The sequence below is a fragment of the Bubalus bubalis genome, chromosome 10 (genome assembly GCF_019923935.1).
Source record: "Bubalus bubalis isolate 160015118507 breed Murrah chromosome 10, NDDB_SH_1, whole genome shotgun sequence".
Classification (NCBI taxonomy): Eukaryota; Metazoa; Chordata; class Mammalia; order Artiodactyla; family Bovidae; genus Bubalus; species Bubalus bubalis.
The window spans coordinates 22,648,595-22,669,978 of record NC_059166.1 but is presented as its reverse complement, the minus strand read 5'-3'; the positions used below and the strand labels follow the sequence as shown (position 1 = coordinate 22,669,978).

Genomic DNA, 21,384 nt, shown 5'->3' with positions numbered 1-21,384 from the left:
GTAGCCTATCCCTCCTCCAGCGGATCTTCCCACCTCAGGAATTGGACCAGGGACTCTTGCATTGCAGGCAGATTCTTTACCAACTGAGCTATCAGGGAAGCCCCTGAGGCTGGAGAAGAGATAAATAAATAGCAGGGGTGGGGAGAAGTAAGAAAAGGGAAAAAACACTTTACAATCTATAGATTTTTTTTTTAATGAAGTAGGCAGTCAGGTTGTTTGCTGGGAGTGAGTGCAGTACAATTGGGGTAAACTAAAAATATCTACTGCTGGAAGAATGAATGACACTGAGACCAATCAAGGAAGAAGACATTCACATCCCTATGATACAGTATTCTAGAACATTCCATTGTAGGAAATGCTAGGTACAACCTCCTGCACTAATTATTAGTTAGTTCTACTTTTGCTTTCTCTTAACCTTGACTAGTTGAACTCAGGTACATTCAAAGGGCCCATAATGCAATCCCATTGGAAGGTATCTAATACCAACAAAAAGGGCTTGCTCAGCTTTCCTGCCCAGAACCCTTCTCAAGGAAATTTTCTTTTATATGTTGCTCTCCTGTCCCCTGCCTGAGGAGAGAAAAAAATCTCTACACTCTTTTAAGCATAGCCTTTCTTCTGTGCTTCTGTCTCCATAATTAGATTATAAACTTACTCTAGGGAATAAGTTCATGCCTTGCAAAGAATAAGCAAATAGTATTTCAATACATCTCTGTTTTGGTCATCTCAATAATGGAAATTCTACACATATCTCTAAAATAAATGACAATACAGAAAGATAGACTTTTTTCCTTATGTCTCTCCAAAGATGTACTTATACACATAATTAAAACTCTAAAAATTTGCAACGTTTTTTTTAGCAACCAGCTTTTATCTTTCCAAAGATGAAGTCCAATCCCTACCCAAATTATTGCAAATTTCAAGTTAGTAAATTTTCCTGTAATCTACATAAGTGTATAAAAAAATAAATTGTAGTCTTCAAGTGATTTCAAGTGGGTGAGGCTATTTTTTGTCCAAGGCCTACCACAAACACTTTCTTGAAGAACAAGTAACTGTGATCTGATGGGTGTGTGTGTGTGTGTTCATATATGTAGGTGTGTGTGCACACACTCAGACGTGTCCAACTCTTTGCAACCCCATGAACTGCAGCCTGCCAGGCTCCTCTGTGTATGGAATTTCCCAGGAAAGAATACTGGAGTGGGTTGCCATTTCTTTCTCCAGGGGCTCTTCCTGATCCCGGGATCGAACCCACATCTCTTGCGTCTCCTGCATTGTCAGGCTGATTCTTTACCACTGCTGCTGCTGCTGCTAAATTGCTTCAGTTGTGTCCAACTCTGTGTGACCCCATAGACGGCAGCCCACTATTGCCTATGAGAAACCTCAATTTAAGGAGCTGTGTTACTTTTTTCTTCTTAACAAATATCTTCAGATAAAATCCACTAACATTTAGAAACTAAATGAAAAAAATAAAATATTAAATCAGTTCTCAAATTACTATGTAATATTTAACAACTCTATTAAAGTCTAATCAGCCGTAGACTTTATCATAATCAGATAATGTATAGGACATTGCCTCAAGTATTTATTTCCTCAAATTTCTCTATGTGCCATGCAATTAAATTACAAAGCAAATATGTTTCAAAAAATAATGAAACCACTCAATACTGGGAACTGCAATAAAAGTATAGGACACAGGGTAACCAGTAACTGCAACGTGTGTGTTTAAAGAAAAAAATCTGTTCAAGCATATACTCAGGTGCCAGATAATTTCCACTAGTACATTCACCACACAAATTCTACTTTATTGCTATGAATGCTTTAAGTAAACAAAACACCCACATTCAAATGATAGCTAAGGTTAACCATACATCTTTTTTCATAAATTTCTTTTTTGTCACAAACACTATCTCACCTGTGCCCTTTAAACCATTGTTTCAAATGTTTTTGACCACAACCAACGGAGAAGGCAATGGCACCCCACTCCAGTACTCTTGCCTGGAAAATCCCATGGGCAGAGGAGCCTGGTAGGCTGCAGTCCATGGGGTTGCGAAGAGTCAGACACGACTGAGCGACTTCACTTTCACTTTTCACTTTCATGCACTGGAGCGGGAAATGGCAACCCACTCCAGTGTTCTTGCCTGGAGAATCCCAGGGACGGGGGAGCCTGGTGGGCTGCCGTCTATGGGGTCGCACAGAGTTGGACATGACTGAAGCAACTTAGCAGCAGTAGCAGCAGCAACAGCAAGGAAAAAATTTCATGTTGCAACCTAATAGAAACATAAAATCACGGAAGAAAAGTTTTACATATTTAGCTTACTAGTTGTGATGTACTCTAGGATTAAAAAAAAAAGTTTTCTAAATGTTGGTTTCATTCTACCAAATTAAAACACTCAGATTTGGAAAAATACTGCTTCAATTTCTTTATTTCACTCATGTTATTTTTAACAGCATGATCCTAGGTTCTGTTCAGAAACTGAATACGATTTGCCCAAGGCCTTAGGACACTCTCATGGATAGAGTATCTCTCAGAATCCACACCATTCCACATAGGATCAAAAACAATGGACCCCAAACAAAGGGAGAACAAAGAAAAGGCAGACAGAACTGCCCTGCTGATCGACAATCAGGGTCCCCCAAAATTACATGAGATATTGTGGTGCAAAGGTTAGAACAGAAAACTTAGAATCAAGCCCCAAATCTACCACATCAGGCAAGACACTTTGGAGAGATATAATTTTCTCATCTGTATTAAATAACATGGGGTAGGGGCCGAGTCTCATGCCCATAACTCTACTCCTAGAGTCTAGAACAGTGCTTGGCAGGTGGTAGGTGCACAGTTGATATTATTAAATGAATGAATGCATGAATAAATATCTTGTTCATCTGGTTGTAAGCAGGATGTCATCCAAATACGTGATTTTGTTTTTAAATTCAGTCTGAAATAATTGGAGAAACAGTATGCTGGCAGCTTCTCATTACTCTGATTAATTAAGCACGTCCCTCTTTTTCCAAGAAAAAAAGGCGGGGTCAGCGGAGGGTTGGAATGACATGTTCTGTATTTTTTCTTCTCCACCTGCTATTCCTTATGAATATAAATGGTATGTGTACCCTATCTCTACATGCAGTATAAGTGCAACACTGGTACCCTTTTAAACTACAAATGTAAAAATTGAGCTACCCACTGTAATGCATGTAAGTCATTTAACTCTCTCGGTGTCAAAAATTAAAAGGATTAAAGAGGGTCACAGATAGAAATTCCAAGTCATAGTAGTCAATTTTTCAGCTTAACATCAATCCTGGTAAATATTTCTATAAAGGAGGATGAAGTTATTTTAACTGATGCTCAATCAGATTGAATTATCCTTATTATCTATAACCTCACATTGCCCAAATAAAAAAATTAGTCCGTTATTTCATTCGTCATTAATTCCTCAGTTCTTTCAAGTATAATATCATGCCAGCTTCTAGGAGGAATACAAAAGATTCCAGTCCTTGCAATCTTAACATGACTTATCATGAAACTGTCCACTAACTATATAAAAAAATAAAATATTATCTGATTAAGTATAATCTTCCCTGGTGGCTCAGATGGTAAGGAATATGCCTGCAATGCAGGAGATCCGGGTTTGATCCCTGGGTTGGAAAGATACCCTGGCGAAGGGAATGGCAATCCACTCCAGTGTTCTTGCCTGGAGAACTCCACGCAGAGAGGAGCCCAGCAGGTTACAGTCCATGGGGTCACAAAGAGTCAGACACAACTGACGGACTAACATACACATGTATTATTGGAGTAGGAAATGGCAACCCACTCTAGTGTTCTTGTCTGGAAAATTCCATGGACAGGGGAGCCTGGTGGGCTACAGTCCATGGGGTCACAAACAGTAGGATACAAATAAGCACACACACCATATAGTACAGTTTAAGAGATCTGGACAAAAAAAAATTTACCTTCATAACTTACCATCTAAAAGTCCAGATTTCAGGGACAGCAAATAAATGGCAAGTGATTAGCCATTTTCTTCATCCTCTAGTACCTATGTCAGGTTAATTATTGGAACTTAGGTATGACCTCTCTCAACACGTCTCTCTAGCCACAATCAAGGATGATGAAACTTATTTTTCATCTCTAGGCTCAGGCCTTGAAAGGGCTAGAGAAAAGTATTTGCTTACATTATCTATCACATGAACCCTGTCCAACTACACACCAAAAGAACACCATCAACTTCTAAATCCATCGAAGAAAGGGTATTCATTTCTCTACATAGTCTAACAAAATGATTGGTTTTACTTTAAGTCTTAAATTGTGTCAAATGTGACACCATTATGTCAAATGGTGATTATATCTATAAATCCAATAAAGATACTTTATAATCATAAAGGCTCATTCCATAACAGATAATATGCATGAAATTATGACAATTAATGTGTTCATTAAACAATACAAAAGTACCTAACATAGAAATTACAAATTTACTGACCCTTACTTAGTTCAGTCCCTAGAGGTAGCCACGATTAAGTTCGGTGTATGTTCTTCAAGCTTCTTTATGAGATATACTAGAGCTACTTTCTTTACAAAATATTTCTGGCAAACTTAACTTGTAAATGAAATATAGTATTTAAATAATAGATGACTGATAATGCAAACTTTAAAGACATTTAATTTTGATTTAGTGCCATTTTATATCTAACACAGATTAGAGTCCAAATGAAACATGGGGAAAATGCATTAAACCCAGTGCTTTTTCAACACGAAAGATGTCCCAAATACATGTTTCATCTTTCATAATGAAAGATTCCACCCAAATCTTGTCAAACCTCAAAAAGATGGAACTTTCAATTGAAAAACATCCTGAGCAGATGGTGGTACCACATAGATTGAAAAAGAAATATCTAATTTGTGTTTAAATGAGAAACACGAAATTTGAGAAACGTGCACTGAGAGTCACATCAATAGATATTCATGAAAACACACTTGCCCTAAAGCACAGGTTGTTCAGCAGAGAAGGAAGCTTGGTAAGAGCTTAGTTTAACACTTTCATTTTACATATAAGGAAGCAGACTCAAAGGTCACAAAGCCAAGAACACAGGCAGATCAGAACCGCAACCCACCGTCTCTTGCTATAGAAAACCTGTGCTGCCTCGGCATTCACTAACGTGAGGAGGAATTGTCTTATGTAGATGAGGGTGGGGGTTTTTTTTGTTTTGTTTTTTGATGGTTTAAACACAATTGCCTTTGGATTCTTAGCATCCTGGGTTCCTCTATCTTAGGACCCCCAGTTGCCCCCAAGCCTACAATTCTTTCTTCTCCACTCCAAGCTGGATTCTACAGTCTCTTCCATTAGTGCTCCGCCTACCCCTGCTGGTCAGTCTCCACTCTGTCCCGAGCCTTGCCCTTCACATTCACCCTTAGCAAAGTCTTGAGGAGGCTCAAAAATCAAAAATATGGATGTACACATCTCCATATTGGGGGCCACAATCGTCAGAGAAATTGTAAGTGGCTCTAGGAAAACTAAACGTACAGTTCTATTATTAAGGATAATCAGGCCTAGGAGAGAGAATCTGATCCTCACAATTACTCAGCCAATGTCTTGACTCAAATTACCATATTCACATTCCAAATATGGGGCAGCCCTATAATTTCAAAGGCTAAAATTTAACCTTTGAAAGTTCACATAATACTGGCACTCTTATGTTAGAAAACAGATAACTCTTTTTCATAACAATATATCAAAAGCTCAACAAAGAAAACAAATAAAAATTCAATAGAATTTGAAGTCAAAGAAGCAACATGGTAAGACTATTTGTTTTACTTTTCCCTCATCTCTTCTGATCCACACCCACCTTTGAGCTCTCTTGAACAATCTAGAATTCAGAGAACCAGTTTGAGAACCACCACCATCTTTTAACACATTCACCTTCATTAAACAATGTCAACACCTATACAGGGTAAATGACGTGTGTAAAACACTGTAAATTGATAAGAATGGAAAATGTTCTATTTACCTGGTAGCTGAAAACTTCGTGCTCTTTTCCCCAAACATTAATGAACTATTTATAAATATTCAGTTCAGTTCAGTTGCTCAGTCGTATCCGACTCTTTGCGACCCCATGAATCACAGCATGCCAGGCCTCCCTGTCCACCACCAACTCCCAGAGTTTACCCAAACTCGTGTCCATTAAGTCGGTGATGCCATCCAACCATCTCATCCTCTGTCGTCCCCTTCTCCTGCCTTCAATCTTTCCCAGTATCAGGGTCTTTTCCAATGAGTCAGTTCTTTGGATTTATAAATATTACATTGGTACAAAAGTAATTAAGGTTTTGTGTTGCTGAACTTTGCTGTTTTGATATTGGAATACATTCTTAAATAAACATGATTGCTATTCATCATTTTAATGCACATTTATCACTTTATGTTCTTTTGCTAATGACTTATTACTTATTATTTATTTTATATTTATTTTAGACTAGGGAAATGTTCTACAGAAAGCAAACTCAAGCGATTTTCTTATTCAAGTTCAAAATGGGTCATAAAGCAGTAGAGACAACTCACAACATCAACACTTTTGGCCCAGGAACAGCTAATGAACGTACAGTGCAGTGGTGGTTCAAGAAGTTTTGCAAAGGAGACGAGAACCTTGAAGATGAGCAGCATGGTGCCCAGCCATCCGAAGCCGACAACGACCAATAACTACACGAGAAGTTGCCAAAGAACTCAACATCGACCATTCTGTGGTCGTTCAGCCTTTGAAACAAATTTGAAAGGTGAAAAAGTTCGATAAATGGGTGCCTCATGAGCTGACCACAAATCAAAAAAATCATTTTAAAGTGTCATCTTCTCTTATTTTACACAACAACAAGGAACCATTTCTCCATCAGATTGTGACATGTGATGACAAGTGGATATTATACGACAACCAGTGTTGACCAGCTCAGTAGTTGGACCAAGAAGAAGTTCCAAAGCACATTCCAAAGCCAAACTTGCACCAAAAAAAGGTCATGGTCACTGGTGGTCTGCTGCCCAAATGATCTACAGCTTTCTGAATCCTGCCGAAACCGTAATATGAGAAGCATGCTCAACAAATTGATGAGATGCACTGAAAACTGCAACACTTGGAGCCATCTCTGATCAACAGAAAGAGCCCAATTCTTCTCCATGGCAACGCCTGACCACAAGACACACAACCAACACTTCAAAAGTTGACCATATTGGGCTACAAAGTTTTGCCTCATCTGCCATATTCACCCAACCTCTCACCAACCAGCTACCACTTCCTTCAAGCATCTTGACAACTTTTTGCAGGGAAAATGCTTCCACAACCAGCAGGAGGCAGAAAATGCTTTCCAAGAGTTGGTTGAATCCTGAAGCATGGATTTTTACGCTTCAGGATTAAAATGTAGGAATAAAGAAACTTATTTCTCATTGGCAAAAATATGTTGATTGTAATGGTTCCTATTTTGATTCATAAAGATGTATCTGAGCCTATTTATAATGATTTAAAATTCACAGTCTCAAACTGCAATTACTTTTTCACCAACCTAATACCTTGTTCTATATGGGATAATATGCATATTAAAAACAATTTTTTCCCTTATCACAGATGCAGCCCATCTGTGTCCCTGGCCAAGGTCTATCTCATCCATGGCAGGAGGAGGGCACACCCCAGCACCAGATCCTCAGGTATGCTACCCATAGAACTGTACCCTTTCCTGACCCAGGTGCCACCTCTCAACAAACCCCCAAAATTCCAAACCTTCAAGCTGCTGAGGATACTATTTGCCCTTTGGTCCTCCTCCCAAAAAAAACCCCACAAAAATTAGCTTCATCAGCTCATGCTTTTAGCCCCTCTCCCCAAAAGCCCAGGCTAGGTAATAGTGTTCCTGGGATAAAGGGGTTTTTTTTTGGAGGGGGGAGCAGGTGTTTGCCAAATACCGTCACATCCCTTTCCCTCCCCACATTTCCCCTCCATTCCTTACCTCCACATGCATCTTCTCTCTTCATTCAGCTCAAAGTCCTCAGGTTCGTGGACTCACACAAATTGATGCCTGAAGGAACCTATTATTATTGCAGTTGTACCTTCAACCAGATGTTGATCCAAGCTGAGGCCAAGCCAATACTTGATTATCTCAGAGAAGAGTGACTCCAAATTCACATACCTCTATTGAAGCTAAAACTGGGTAGTTGCCAAAATAGTATCAAAAGTACTAGTCTTTCCCCGAAGAGAAATGATCTCCAATTTGGGAGAGATGATCATAACTAGATAAATCAAAATCATAAACATCTGACAAGTGGGTAATACATACAAGCAAAGGCTGGTGGTGATGCGAGTCTAGGAAACTTGAAGAGCATTTCATCAAGTGAGGCATCTCCACCATGTGCAAGGGGAAGTTGGCTGACCAGCCTGCCAGCGGGGAAGTCCCCGTTCATGGACAAGTGAAGGGCATATCACAGGCTTCAATGGCTCTGTGACACTGGCACTGAATCAGTCAACTCTTTTGTTCTCTTTTCTCAACGAGCAGCCCTCCAGCCTTTAATTGGTTTCCCCTGCCATGATGAAAATGCCTAAACCTGGCAGAAAAAAAGTAATTGGACCTGCTAGGCATTTTCATCTTTCAGATGTAACTTAATAATCTGAAAATGGGATGTGTTAAGATTCTCATGAGTTAACTTAGTGCAACTCAAACCAACAGGTCCTGCTAAGGTGCATCCAACCTCCAAACAAGACTCAAGGGCCTTTGTGTCTCAAGATAAAGGTCCCAATCAAAGTTCTTTTCTGATACTTTCCCTCCCCATTCCCTTTTCCAGAGACCCTGTGACTTCCTGATTTTTAACCCCATTCCTGATAATAGGGAAGAACTGTGTATATTAATATTTTGATAAAACTATTCACATCCCTGGGCTTCCCAGGTGGCATTAGTGGTAAAGAACCAATCTGCCAAATCTGGACACAAAAGAGAGACGGGTTCAATCCCTGGGTCAGGAAGATCCCCTGGAAGAGAGCATGGCCACCCACTCCAGTATACTTGCCTGGAGAATCCAATGGACATAGGAACCTGGTGGGCTACAGTCCATGGGGTCATGAGTCAGACATGACTGAAGCGACTTAGCATGCATGCATTCACATCTGTCTTGCTCCATCTCACTGTTCACGATGTGTTCTCTGGTGGTTGACCCAGCAGATATAGTCATAACGCAGCCCAACTCAAGGCTACTGAACTCTACTCAACTGGACTACTCGCCTACTAGAGCTTTTCAGGTGGTGCTTATACAGAGCATTGCACATACGCAGTGCTATAAATGATCTCAGCTGTTACATAGCCATGTATTTACAAAACGTGGGGCAAGAGCAAGAGGCTATGGGGCGATAGAGCCTGACTATCGCCATCTTGGCCAATTGCTCTTTCCCTCCAATATCCCTAACCTTAATTCTGAGAAATAAAGCTCAGTCGTGTCCAACTCTTTGCGACCCCATGGACTATAGCCTACCAGTCTCCTCAGTCCATGGAACTTTCCAGGCAAGAGTACCGGAGTGGGTTGCCATTTCGTTCTCCAGGGGATCTACCTGACCCAGGGATAGAACCCCAGTCTCCCACATTGCAGGCAGACACTTTACTGTCTGAGCCACCAGGGAAGCCCTAACTTTTCCAGGCATTTATGATACATTTAGCAAATGTATTCAACAAATGGGTCTGCCCTGGTGGCTCAGACAGTACAGAATCTACTTGCAACGCACAAGACTCAGGTTCAATCCCTGGGTCGGGAAGATCCCTTGGAGAAGGAAATGGCAACCCACTTCAATATTCTTGCCTGGAGAATTCCATGGAATGAAGAGCCTGGCAGGCTACAGTCCATGGGGTCACAAAGAGTCATACAAGACTGAGCGACTACACTTTTCAACAAACAGTTCCTGTCTATCATAGCCACTCAAGAAATCATCTCTCATGCTTTGTGAATTTCCAGAGGCCTGGCAGAGGAAGCTTTGCTTTGCCACTAATGTTCTTCTGTCCTGGAGGCTGCCCAGCAAGTAAGCGCCTTTTGGGATACCTAGGGTGGTTCTGGGGGGTCAAGTATTTGTACCTTTACTCTTTCATCTCTCTATCCTCAATGCCACCCACTGTTCCTGTATTTCCCAGGTGAAGGGGATTTAAAAGGCCATTCACACCCTACAGCAAGGACATGTCTCCTCTCCCTCCCCAGGAAGAATTCTCAAACTCTGAGAGCTTTCTGATCACTTCAAGAGACCGCACCACACCTACTCCGCATTTATATTAATTGCACACCAGGCTAAATGTTGACTTTCTACCTTCCAGGATCACCTGTAAGCATCCAACATTATTCTGGGCACATATATTTTAAATTGCTCAATTGAGAAGGTTAACAATGCTGAATTGAAAGATATGAAATTGGGGGCCGTCTGTACCTAAAAGTGGAAAGGTCATCTATGAAGATAAAGTCTGCTTCTTTATAAGAAAAACTGAACCAACAATGAGGGGCTATTCTCAGAAACATTCCTCCTTTGTACTTTTCTGGATCCTGGTATAATATATTCTTGGTCATACTTTTTCCATTGTGTGTGCGCTCAGTCGCTCAGTCGTGTCCAACTCTTTGCAACCCCATGGACTGTAGCCCTCCAGGTGCCTCTGTCCATGGAATTTTCCAGGCAAGAATACTAGAGTGGGTTGCCATTTCCTCCTCCAGGGGATCTTCCCGACCCAGAGATTGAACCTGCTGTCTCCTGTATCTTCTGTATTGGCAGGCAGATTCCTTACCACTGCAAAATACCAATTAACATTCTAATTAAAATCTGACCCACATGTATGAGCTTTCTGTACAGAGCTAACATCCCTTCTCTCCATGTGTTCAGAGACCAGACATGTATGTGAAAGGAGATATGATAGGAAAAATTCTGCATGAGAACCCTCAGTTGCAGATGAAAGCAGTTAAGTCACTGAACAATAAAGCTGACTTTTTTCTAGTAATATTACAAAATACTACTGGAAGTTGGAGAGAGGGGTTCCCCCTTTGAAAGGTCTTCCACGTGTGACTTCCTTATGGCCTTTCCACTGTCTCCCCTTACCACCATGCAGGAGTGGGCTCCCACTGATAAACCCTGAAGAGAAACGTAATCAACAATAGAAATCAACAATCACAGGAAAGTCACTGGGTGACTGTGTGCATGGACAGCTGAAATGATTCCAGCCTCTACCCCTTTAAACTCCAGGGAGCATCAACCTTAGCCATCATCGAAATCAGCACCAGCGTGGAGCAGGAATGAAGGCACAGGACTAAATTGCAAATGACACAGCTTCTCACTTCAGCTCATCTACCCATTAGCTTATATGCTTTTAGCAAGTCAGCCCCTCTCAATTTCAGCGTCTTCAACTGGAAAGGTGAACGAAGCTATCTGCCCAGTTTCTCAGTGCTTTCACTAAGCTTCCGTTAGGTGAGAGAAACAAGAGCAGAGGCCACTCCTGATCAAGGCTTTATCACAGCCAGGTGTCCAGATTAACAGCATCATAGCTGTTAATCCTCACAAGCCTCTTGGAGCTTATATTAACATCTTCATTCTACAAATGAGCAGACACAGCCAGTTAAGGCCCTTGCCCAAGGTCACTACCTAATGCATTATTCAAACTTGGGGCTCTTTAGCCTGTGCTTTAACTACCACATTAGACTGCCTCCCTCTGTTTTTGAAATAACATTGAAAACTAAGGGTCTATAAACAAAATGTCTAAGACAGCAGATCCCCAAAGAAACTGGCAGCCATGTTTGATTCACCCATTTCTTTTGGACTCTTTACCCAGTAAGTGCTTACTCCTGTCTCCTTCTTCCAATTTTGTCAAACTCCTTTCTCCTCCTCCTTCTAGCTTTTCCTTTTCCTAGTAGTTTTGCTTTTGTGCCCCTTTATTAGATCATTTTTAAGCTTTCCTAATTAACACAATGAGAATCACTCAAAAAAAAAGCATACCCTTTAAAAGTGCATGTAATTAAAAGACCTTATCTGAATACGTAAGTGGAACTAAATATTCAGTAAGAATGTAGGACACATTTACATTTTTTTCTTTTCGTTTAACCACCTCTTTCTTGAATTAACTTTAGACATAGTTGAGACTTTTACAAAGGTAAAATAACAGAAAGCCTAGTAAATTTTTAAGAGTCATCATGAAACCAAAAGTCATTTCTGCTTTAGACTGTCAGCATATGATTACACGAGAATTTCATCAGATTGAAAAATAAGAACACAGAATCCTAAATTCTCAAGCTTTGGCAGAAGGGGGCTGTTTACCAATTTCAGTGTTGCCTCTTAGCCAAGGCTGATGGAGCTTCTCTTTCCTATGGGCCACAGAACACTTTGCTCATTCTATACCTATATTATCATCATAACCAGGTTATATTGTGGCCTGTTTTTACATCAGTTACCTCCACTAAACAGACGGCTAGGGCAAAAAACAGTGTTTTACTCCCCTTTGTATTTTGAGCATGAAGGTCCTCAACACAAATTTGTTGAATAATGGAACAGAAACTCACATGCAGTAGAAAAACATGCAGCCTTGGCCAGTAGGGGTTATCACAAGATAGGACACATTGGTGATTACTGACTCTTGATTTGCCTAAATGAAAATAATCTAATGTCTTTGGGTTTGGAGAAGAGGCAAGATACGTGGTGTGTTTTTCAAACCATCCTTCACAGATGGAGCAGGCTGGAGCTTGCTTGCTTTCATCCAGGTGGTACTGATTTTGAATTATAATTTACACCAACTCTGTTACACTGTCTGATTACCTAAAAACAAAACCCCTCGTTTCCTCTCCAGGTATAGCCATTTGTGATTCTTTCACTCCCCTCTCAGTCTGCAAATCACTTGTGGAAAAGGGCATGCGTCTTCGTTCCCACTGCACCAGAATTTTGTATTATTCTGACTTCTCCCTTTTCAACACACTCCCACACATCTTATACTAACTTATCTTTAGAATAAATTATTAGAGGCCACTATACAGACGAAGAAACACTGTGCCTAAAATTTCTTCAACCAGCCACATGGTAGAGTCCAGTTCTTCTACCTCCTGATTCCTAAGCAGGCACCCCCAGCAAAATCCCCCGGGGAAACTTTTACAAAAATGCTCAGGTCAGGACTTGAGCCTTCTCACTTGCGATTCAAGACCTCTGCAGTGGGCCCAACAGGGATAAATTTTGAAAAACTCTCCAGGTGCTTAGGAGAACCACCTGCGGTTAGGCAGCCCCGCAGCAGACAACGTAAATCTTGGGTCAATATGTGCTCCCCGAACATTCGGCGTTACTTCTTTCCATCGAAGTGGCCAAAAAGACGCGCAATCCCAGTGAAGTAGCTGCAACAGTTATCACTTGACTCGTTTTTCTCAGTAGTACAAGGGGCTCCTGTGGACCTCCTCACACTTGGTAAACGAAACGAGCACAGGGGGTCGTTTTCCTTTCGTACCCCGCCCTCCTCATCGCCCCCAATACACACACACACACGCACACACAAGTCCGGCGCCAGTCGCTGATACCAACAATTCAGTTGCGCACCTGCAAACCCTATGGCCACTGTCGCCACGGGCAGCGTGTCCCGCCCGCCACCCAACAAGGACACCCCGCCCCCATCATTCCGCTCCGTGCGTCGCCGAGGGTCCCTTTTCTCCCGAAGTCTGTGGGGACTTCCCTCGCCTTCACTCGGTCATTTTCTTGCCAACAGCTCGGTCTCTCGGGGGAAGGGCTACGCTTGAACTTGAGGTTCTCACGTTTGGGGTGGTTCAGAAATGATTCCCCTGCGGTAATGCAGACCTGCCGCACCCACCGCCCCCCAGCCCCCGCGCACCCTGAACTTGGATCCCGCCAAAACGTACCCCCGCGGGGGGACGGCGGGCCGGGCGGGAGTGGGCAGCGCCATCGGCTCCCCAGTCAACGTCGCCCGCCCGGCCCCGCGCACGAGCGAGGAGCCGCGGGCTAGAGGCGAAGAGGAAGACCGCCCGGAGCTGCACCAGGGCGGCCGCCCGCGGCACGTGGGAGCCGCCTCCTCCGGGCGGCCTGCACCCCGCGCCGGGCACCTGCCACACCGCGCGCCCACCTGAGCGCCGCTCCCCCGCCCCGCGCCTCACTTTCTTGTCCTCCCGACTGGCTGCCAAGTTTCTCTTCCTTGCAAAGTTCTTGAGCCGGACCCCGCGGCCTGGCGCCGGCAGCTTGGGGGAAGCGGGCCGGGTCGGGCCCGGCGGCCGCAGGGCGAGCGGCGCGGAAAAGAGGAAGGGGAAGAAGGGGAGGGGAGGCTCAGCGGGGTGATCCCCTCCGACCCCGGCCTGCCCCGCGTAGCCGCACCGGGGGATGCGGGCGCTGGTTTCCCGCCCGGGGCCTTGACCACTCTGCTCCTCTCCCAGTGACACCATTGTTACCACCTCCAGTGGCTAAGAGCTCGAGCTCTTGGGTCAGGCCACTCCGGTTCAATTCTTGCTCCACTACTTAAAAGTGTGTTATCTTAGACAACTTACTTTACCCCTCTTTGTAAAACTGAATGCCCTTTGGCTCAGAGGTGAAGAACCCGCCTGCCAGTGCAGGAGACGTGGGTTGGATCCCTAGGTCGAGAAGATTCCCCTAGAGTTGGAAATTACAATCCATTTCAGGATTCCTGCCTGGGAAATCCCATGGACAGAGGAACCTGCAGGGCTGCAGTCCATGGGGCGACAAAGATTCGCACACGATTGAGGGCGCATGAACACTTATTAGGCAATTTAGTTTACCCTCCTTTGCAAAATTAGGAAAACGGTCCCCGTCCAGGGCGAATTCAGAATTTGTGGGGCCTGAAACTTAAAACAGGGAGAGGAGGAGTGTTCTGTTAGATGCAGGACCTTGCGAGGGACTCGAGGAAGTGAGGGCCTACTGCTGAAGCCTCATTAACTCAACGTGTCAAACGCTCAGTTTGTTGCAAGAATTAAATGAGGCAAACGGTGAGAAAAGCCTGGAATGGGGGGCCTGGAACGCTCAACAGGTGTTGTTTGTCGGGACAATTTCTCTGTAATCGGTCAGGTGGATCTGAGAGGGGAGGAAATGACACTGATTGTCAATTATGTGACAGATGTTTTAAGTACACATGTGCTTAATTCATGCACAAACGTTAGGCCAATTTTACAGCTCAAAAGTTTCAAGCGCAGAAAAGCCATGTAACTTGCTCGTGGCCCACGGTCACACACAAGCCAGTTCTGCCATCTTGCAACTTCCCGGTTTTTCCACCCCTCAGGTAGTAATATGTAAATATATCACTATAAGTTGTCGTTTGGGCAGGAAAAGAAGAAATTCCCTCCATGAGAGAGCAAAGTGCCTCAGAAATACCTGTATTTCTGAATTTTCATGGCAAAATTTCCCCAGCTAAGTACAACAGCAAATGGATTGCCCTTGAAACTACACGGCCTGCCTGTGAAGTACCCTGTTGGAAAATCAATAAATGGCTTTACTTAAAGGTGTTCAGGTGATACATTTGCTTGCTCTGCTAGCATTATGTGTTTACTTTTTCTATCGATTATTAATACTACTGCAATTCAGATTAATGAATTTATAAACTATCTGCAAAGGGCTTATAAAGTAAGATAATAGTATAATGAAAGGAAGTCTCCTTGTATAAGGCACTTATTGAAAAATTACGTACTTTTGAATCTCATTGAATCACCACATCTCTTTGCTCTAATTGTAGTTACCCTCCATTAACAGACAAAATCTCAAAACTGTGTAAGTTTGTGTACTTTCACACAGATAATGGGGATTTGAACCCAGTTTTGCTTGGATCCTAAACCTTGGCTCTTTTTCCTACACTTCAGGGAGAAGAGAAGACACTAACAAAAATACATGAAGTCACATGTCTTGCAAAGTGGGAAGAAAGAAGATATCAAATTCTAGTAGTTATTTTCTTAAATTAAGTTTCTATAGCAGAAGAACCAAACATAATGCCTAGATCCACAGCTTGTTTTTGTAGAATGAGAAAAGGGCCTAGTATAGTGCCACACATATAACCATATATTTGTTTAATGAATGAATGAATTCAGCAAAGAATTAATGATGTGGTACTTGGTGGTGTCTATTAAGTCCATAGGTGTGATTCTTGTAAAAAATGACACTATAGCAAAGAGGTTTTCCTTCTCTATTTTTTTTCCTGTCTTCACTCTTCAGTCACTATTGACCAGTAAAATGTGCAAATCAAATGTTAAGAGGAAGCAAAAGCAAAAAGGAAAGAATAAAGGAAAAAGGACCATAAGTAAGAGGTGTGGAGAAAAAAATGGCAACCCACTCCAGTATTCTTGCCTGGGGAATCCCATGGACAGAAGAGCCTGGCAGACTGCACTCCATGGGGTCACAAAGAATGGGACACGATTTAGCGACTAAACAACAGCAAGAGGTGGGCGTGGTGACAGGGAAGAACGAAGAGGGACATCCTTTTCCTTGCCTGTTTCTCAGGAAAAGATTTTATACCTAAGAAATACGAAAAAAAAAAAAAATTCAATGTTCAAAAATTTAATGTTCAAAGACATTAAATCCTCTAAATTGTGAGATTGAAGCCATAACTTTGTTTTTATTGCATTAATGTAACAAAAGGCAATATTTTGTTGAGGCGGAAAATAAAACCTGCCTCTAAGCAACTTGTTGGTGCCACCCCCACCAACTGGTTAGTCCTGCAGTGACTCTGGAAGGGGTAGGGGACGGAGGTTCGCTTTTAGATAAGAAAGTCAAGTTCACTGCCTCTCCCTCAGGCAGGGAAGCAATCATGCAGGAAGTGAACTTTCAAAGACTTTCAGAAACGAATTCAATAAAGGAAGTGAGAGAGGGGGCCTACAGGCAACTTTCAAGGAATAGGTAATTTTTTCAGAAATTCTCAGGATGAAATGGTAGCTCTAATGAAGCTAAGGTTTTAATGTTTACCCAGGCTAGCTGACTCAGGGTCCGTGCTCTTTAGCCCATGCTATTAAGCACTCACGCTAGACCACCTGATGTAGATACGGCAGGCTAGAGAGCAGAAAGGGAGGGGGAAAGGAACTCTAAATGACCTGCAGAAGATGTGAGTTTCTGGAGCTTGAAGTTTAAAGCAGAGTTTAAAGAAACAGGTGAAGGGGGTCAAAAGGTCAAAAACAAAAACACAAAGAACATCTGTTAAATGAATAAATATGTTGGCCAAACTGCAATCTGAGTCATCTCTTATAAAAAACTAGAATACAGAATTGACTTCACTCATTCAACTTTCATTCAATAAATATTTGGTATTTTTAGTTTTATCACAACGTACACATCTAACTCATGGATGAATAAACATCAAAGTTAAGCATATTGAGACAAAATGAAAACTTCAACTCTGCATTTTTTCGTTGAGCACAAGATCAATTTTGATGTTCAGCAACTGAAATATAATTTTTTTCAATTATCCTTCTGTATTTTTAATATTTGAAGAGAAAATCACTTACTGTATAATTATCTAACAAGATCAAAAAAGTAAATGTTTTTACCAATAAATACAAGAATTAAAAAGGATATTTGTCTCTACTCACAGATTTTCGATCCCATCACTTCATGGCAAATAGATGGGGAAACAGTGGAAACAGTTGCTAATTTTAATTTTTGGGGCTCCAAAATTACTGCAGATGGTGATTGCAGGCATGAAATTAAAAGATGCTTATTCCTTGGAAGGAAAGTTATGACCAACCTAGACAGCATATTAAAAAGCAGAGGCATTACTTTGCCAACAAAGGTCAGTCTAGTCAAGGCTATGGTTTTTCCAGTGGTCATGTATAGATGTGAGAGTTGGACTATAAAGAAAGCTGAGTGCTGAAGAATGGATGCTTTTGAACTGTGGTGTATAAGACTCTTGAGAGTCCCTTGGACTGCAAGGAGATCCAACCAGTCCATCCTAAAGGAGATCAGTCCTGGGTGTTCACTGATGTTGAGGCTGAAACTCCAATATTTTGGCCACCTGATGCAAAGAGCTGACTCCATTGAAAAGACCCTGATGCTGGGAAAGATTGAAGGCAGGAGGAGAAGGGGAGGACAGAGGATGAGATGGTTGGATGGCATTACTGACTCAATGGACATGAGTTTGGGTAAACTCTGGGAGTTGGTGATGGACAGGGAGGCCCAGCATGCTGCAGTTCATGGGGTCGCAAAGAGTCGGACACGACTGAGCTACTGAACTGAACAGATTTTAAGAGTAAGGTTATAAGACAGTATACCCTGAAATATTGGTTTCTCTGATAGCTCAGACGGTAAAGAATCTGCAATGAAGGAGACCTGGGTTCCATCCGTGGGTTAGGAAGATCCCACAGAGAAGGGAATGGCAACCCACTTCTGTATTCTTGCCTGGAAAATCTCATGGACAGAGGAGTCCATGGGGTTGCAAACAGTCAGACACGACTGAACAACTAACACTTACACCCCGAAATATCATATCTTTTTTATTGCAGCAAAATATGGAGCACCTCTATTAAAATTTTCTGTTGTTGTTTAGTCTCAAAGTCATGTCCAACTCTTGCGACCTCACAGACTGTAGCCTGCCAGGCTCCTCTGTCCCAGCAGGAATACTGGAGCTGGTTGCCATTTCCTTCTTCAGGGGATCTTCCTGACCCAAGGATAGAACCCATCTGTCTCATGTCTCCTGCACTGGCAGACTGATTCTTTATCTCTGAGCCACCAGGGAAGCTCCCTATTAAAATTAAATCAAAATATAAAAGGCAAAAATTAATGGAAATTCAAGAAAAAGTTGACAAATCCACTACTTGTTGGAGGAGATCATGGAGAGGACATGACCACTGGTAGACTTGAGAGCTGAACCTGGGCAATCAGAGGTCCCTGACCCCTCCCCTGTCCTTGGATTATTTACTCTACCCACCCTTCCCACAGTGCAAACTGTGTTCAAGTATAGAGTCTTGAAAAAGAAAGGTGTTACTGAGACCACCTGGATGGTGTATGGAACTGAACCCAGTTAAGGCCTCTATATAAACTTTTTTAAGATTGGTAGGTGCAGAGTTCTACTTAACTTTCAGCTGCCCAAGACAAGCCTCATATGAAGTTTGCTTGCTTATTAAACCTGCCACCTGCCAATCTGGAGTGGTCTGCCTCTTACTAGGTCTCTCCTTGCCCTCGGTGTACAGGGACCAGTTTAAGAACCAACACTACTGTAGCAGGAGATTTCAACAGAATCTCTCTATATTACTTTTGGGTTAAGCAGACAAAAATAGTAAGGGTACAGGAAGTTTGAAAAACATAAATAACAAGTTTGATCTACCAGACATATATAAGAATAAAACAAAGCAAAATTTGTTCCCCAACCTCAGATTGAGAATACTGTTCTCCTTAGTTACGTATCTAGTTAGGACAACCCTGATATCCAGGTTTCACTGGCATGTCCAGCAGACCTCAGCTTGTGAATGCAGTATCTTAGTTGTGAATATACTGCACAGTTGTACACTCTACATTAATCCCCTATGCTCCCCACATCCCCCAGCTACCTTTCATACACCCAGTTCCATCTGGGTCATCATCTGCTGGGAGAAGACATGAGCTGCCAAGTGATGGGTGGTATTAACCATTCACCAACAGGTCAGACTCCTGGGAGAGCCTGAGTAGTGCTGGGAGCTTGTGACCCCAGTGCTCAGTGCCCCATACCTAATGACAGTGTTCTTCAACCTCTGCTGCCCCTCAGATGGCATCTGGAAGGAGGCTGGGCAGGGGGGCTGGGGCGGGTGGGGGGGTCATATCCCAGGGGCTAGAACATGCTCCACCCAGTGGGTGGTGAGGAGTTCATGGTTGTTTCAGCAGACAGCTTCTAACACTTAATGACAGCTTCAAGCCTTGTCCCCTTCCCTGTTCCAGCTAGATAGCCTGGCATGACCCTGGAGTGCATGCTAAGTCACTTCAGTCATGTCCTACTCTTTGCCACCCCATGGACTGTAGCTTGACAGGCTCCTTTGGCCATGGGACTCTCCAGGCAAGAATACTGGAGTGGGTTGCCATGCCCTCCTCTTCCCGACTCAGGGATTGAAGCCACATCTCTTATGTCTCCTGCACTGGTAGGTGGGTTCTTTACCCACTGAACCACCAAGTTTCATCTCTCTAGGTGCCTGCGACAGGAGTAGCCTGATGCCAGCCACTGTCCATCTTTCTTCTTGGTTCCAGGGTGGGAACAGGGAGGTTATAACTCTCACTTGCTCCGCAGTCTGCTCAAGCCTGAAGGAGCCAGAGCTTACAGAAACCATAATGAGGAATTCTGCAATCATTTCTTTGTTGTAGTAATGAGAACCATTTATAACATTTATGGGTTTTCTTTCCTTATACATTTGCCTTTTGGACACATTTCGAGGAGCTCATTAGTTACCAATGTAAAGGACTGCCTTAGTGAATACATTACTCCAAGTTTATAGAATTCTCTTCTCGCACCACAGCCTTCCATTCTGCTCTGTTCTCTCTTGCTTCCTATTTTAAAAAAACTTCTCAATGACCTTTAATCCCTGGACCCCCTTCCTATTTTCTCAGTCCATTACCTCCCTTCTAACTTCCTTTATCTGCCTACCCGGTATAGGTCAGTAATTATTTTTTTAATGCATATATTTCCTTACCACTGTGAAAATCTTCCAGAGAAGGCAATGGCACCCCACTCCAGTACTCTTGCCTGGAAAATCCTATGGACGGAGGAGCCTGGTAGGCTGCAGTCCATGGGGTCTCGAAGAGTAGGATACGACTGAGCAACTTCACTTTCACTTTTCACTTTCAATGTATTGGAGAAGGAAATGGCAACCCACTCCAGTGTTCTTGCCTGGAGAATCCCAGGGACGGGGGAGCCTGGTGGGCTGCCGTCTATGGGGTCGCAAAGAGTCGGACACGACTGAAGCGACTTAGCAGCAGCAGCAGCAGTGAAAATCTTCATTCCCTTCTGGGTCAGGCATCTACCTCCCCTACTCTTTTACGGTTCTTTCCCAAATGTTTTGCATGTTGCTGAGAGGAATATGTTAATAGGATCCACAGTGAATTCATATAATCTAAGAGCATTTATAAATTTTTAGTATCGTTTTCATCCTCTCTCCATTGCATGCTCCATCTCTACAATTCTAAACCTTTTCCATCCAAGACCTTAACTGATGCCTCTTCTCACACTCAACCAATGGGGCTACTTTCTACTTCAAGTGGAGTACTTCCTACCCCCAGGAGTTTCCACAAATAATTTTTCATCTTTACATTATTTATCTTTCTTTCTTCTCTCTGAGAAACTGCTACTCCCTGTAAAAGCTAATCCTTTGGCCTTAAACCCCCAATTTCTCCAGAATTAGTAGTAGTAATAGTCGCTCAATCGTGTCCGACTCTGCAACTCCGTAGACTGTAGCCCTGTAGCCTGCCAGGCTCCTCTGTCCATGGAAT

The 21,384-nt window shown here is 42.7% G+C and overlaps 1 protein-coding gene, 1 long non-coding RNA gene and 1 pseudogene across 3 annotated transcripts in view; 2 read left to right on the top strand and 1 right to left on the bottom strand.

Annotated features, from left to right (window-relative positions):
* The window catches only part of PLAGL1 (PLAG1 like zinc finger 1), a 96,914-nt gene extending 82,790 nt beyond the window's left edge, over positions 1-14,124 (bottom strand). Inside the window, exon 1 of one of the 2 annotated variants that reach the window (XM_044924154.2) lies at positions 14,109-14,124. The gene's annotated coding sequence lies outside the window, so the exon portion shown is untranslated. Of the gene's footprint in view, positions 1-7,972; positions 8,335-14,108 lie in introns of those variants that run through there. The other variant, XM_044924153.2, reaches the window with a different exon arrangement.
* On the top strand, positions 6,219-7,559 carry LOC123327663 (annotated as a pseudogene).
* On the top strand, positions 9,405-11,319 carry LOC123327664. Its single transcript, XR_006542299.2, has 3 exons — positions 9,405-10,020; positions 10,130-10,314; positions 11,084-11,319. It is a non-coding gene; the product is annotated as an uncharacterized LOC123327664 (long non-coding RNA).
* Positions 14,125-21,384: the final 7,260 nt, after the last annotated feature.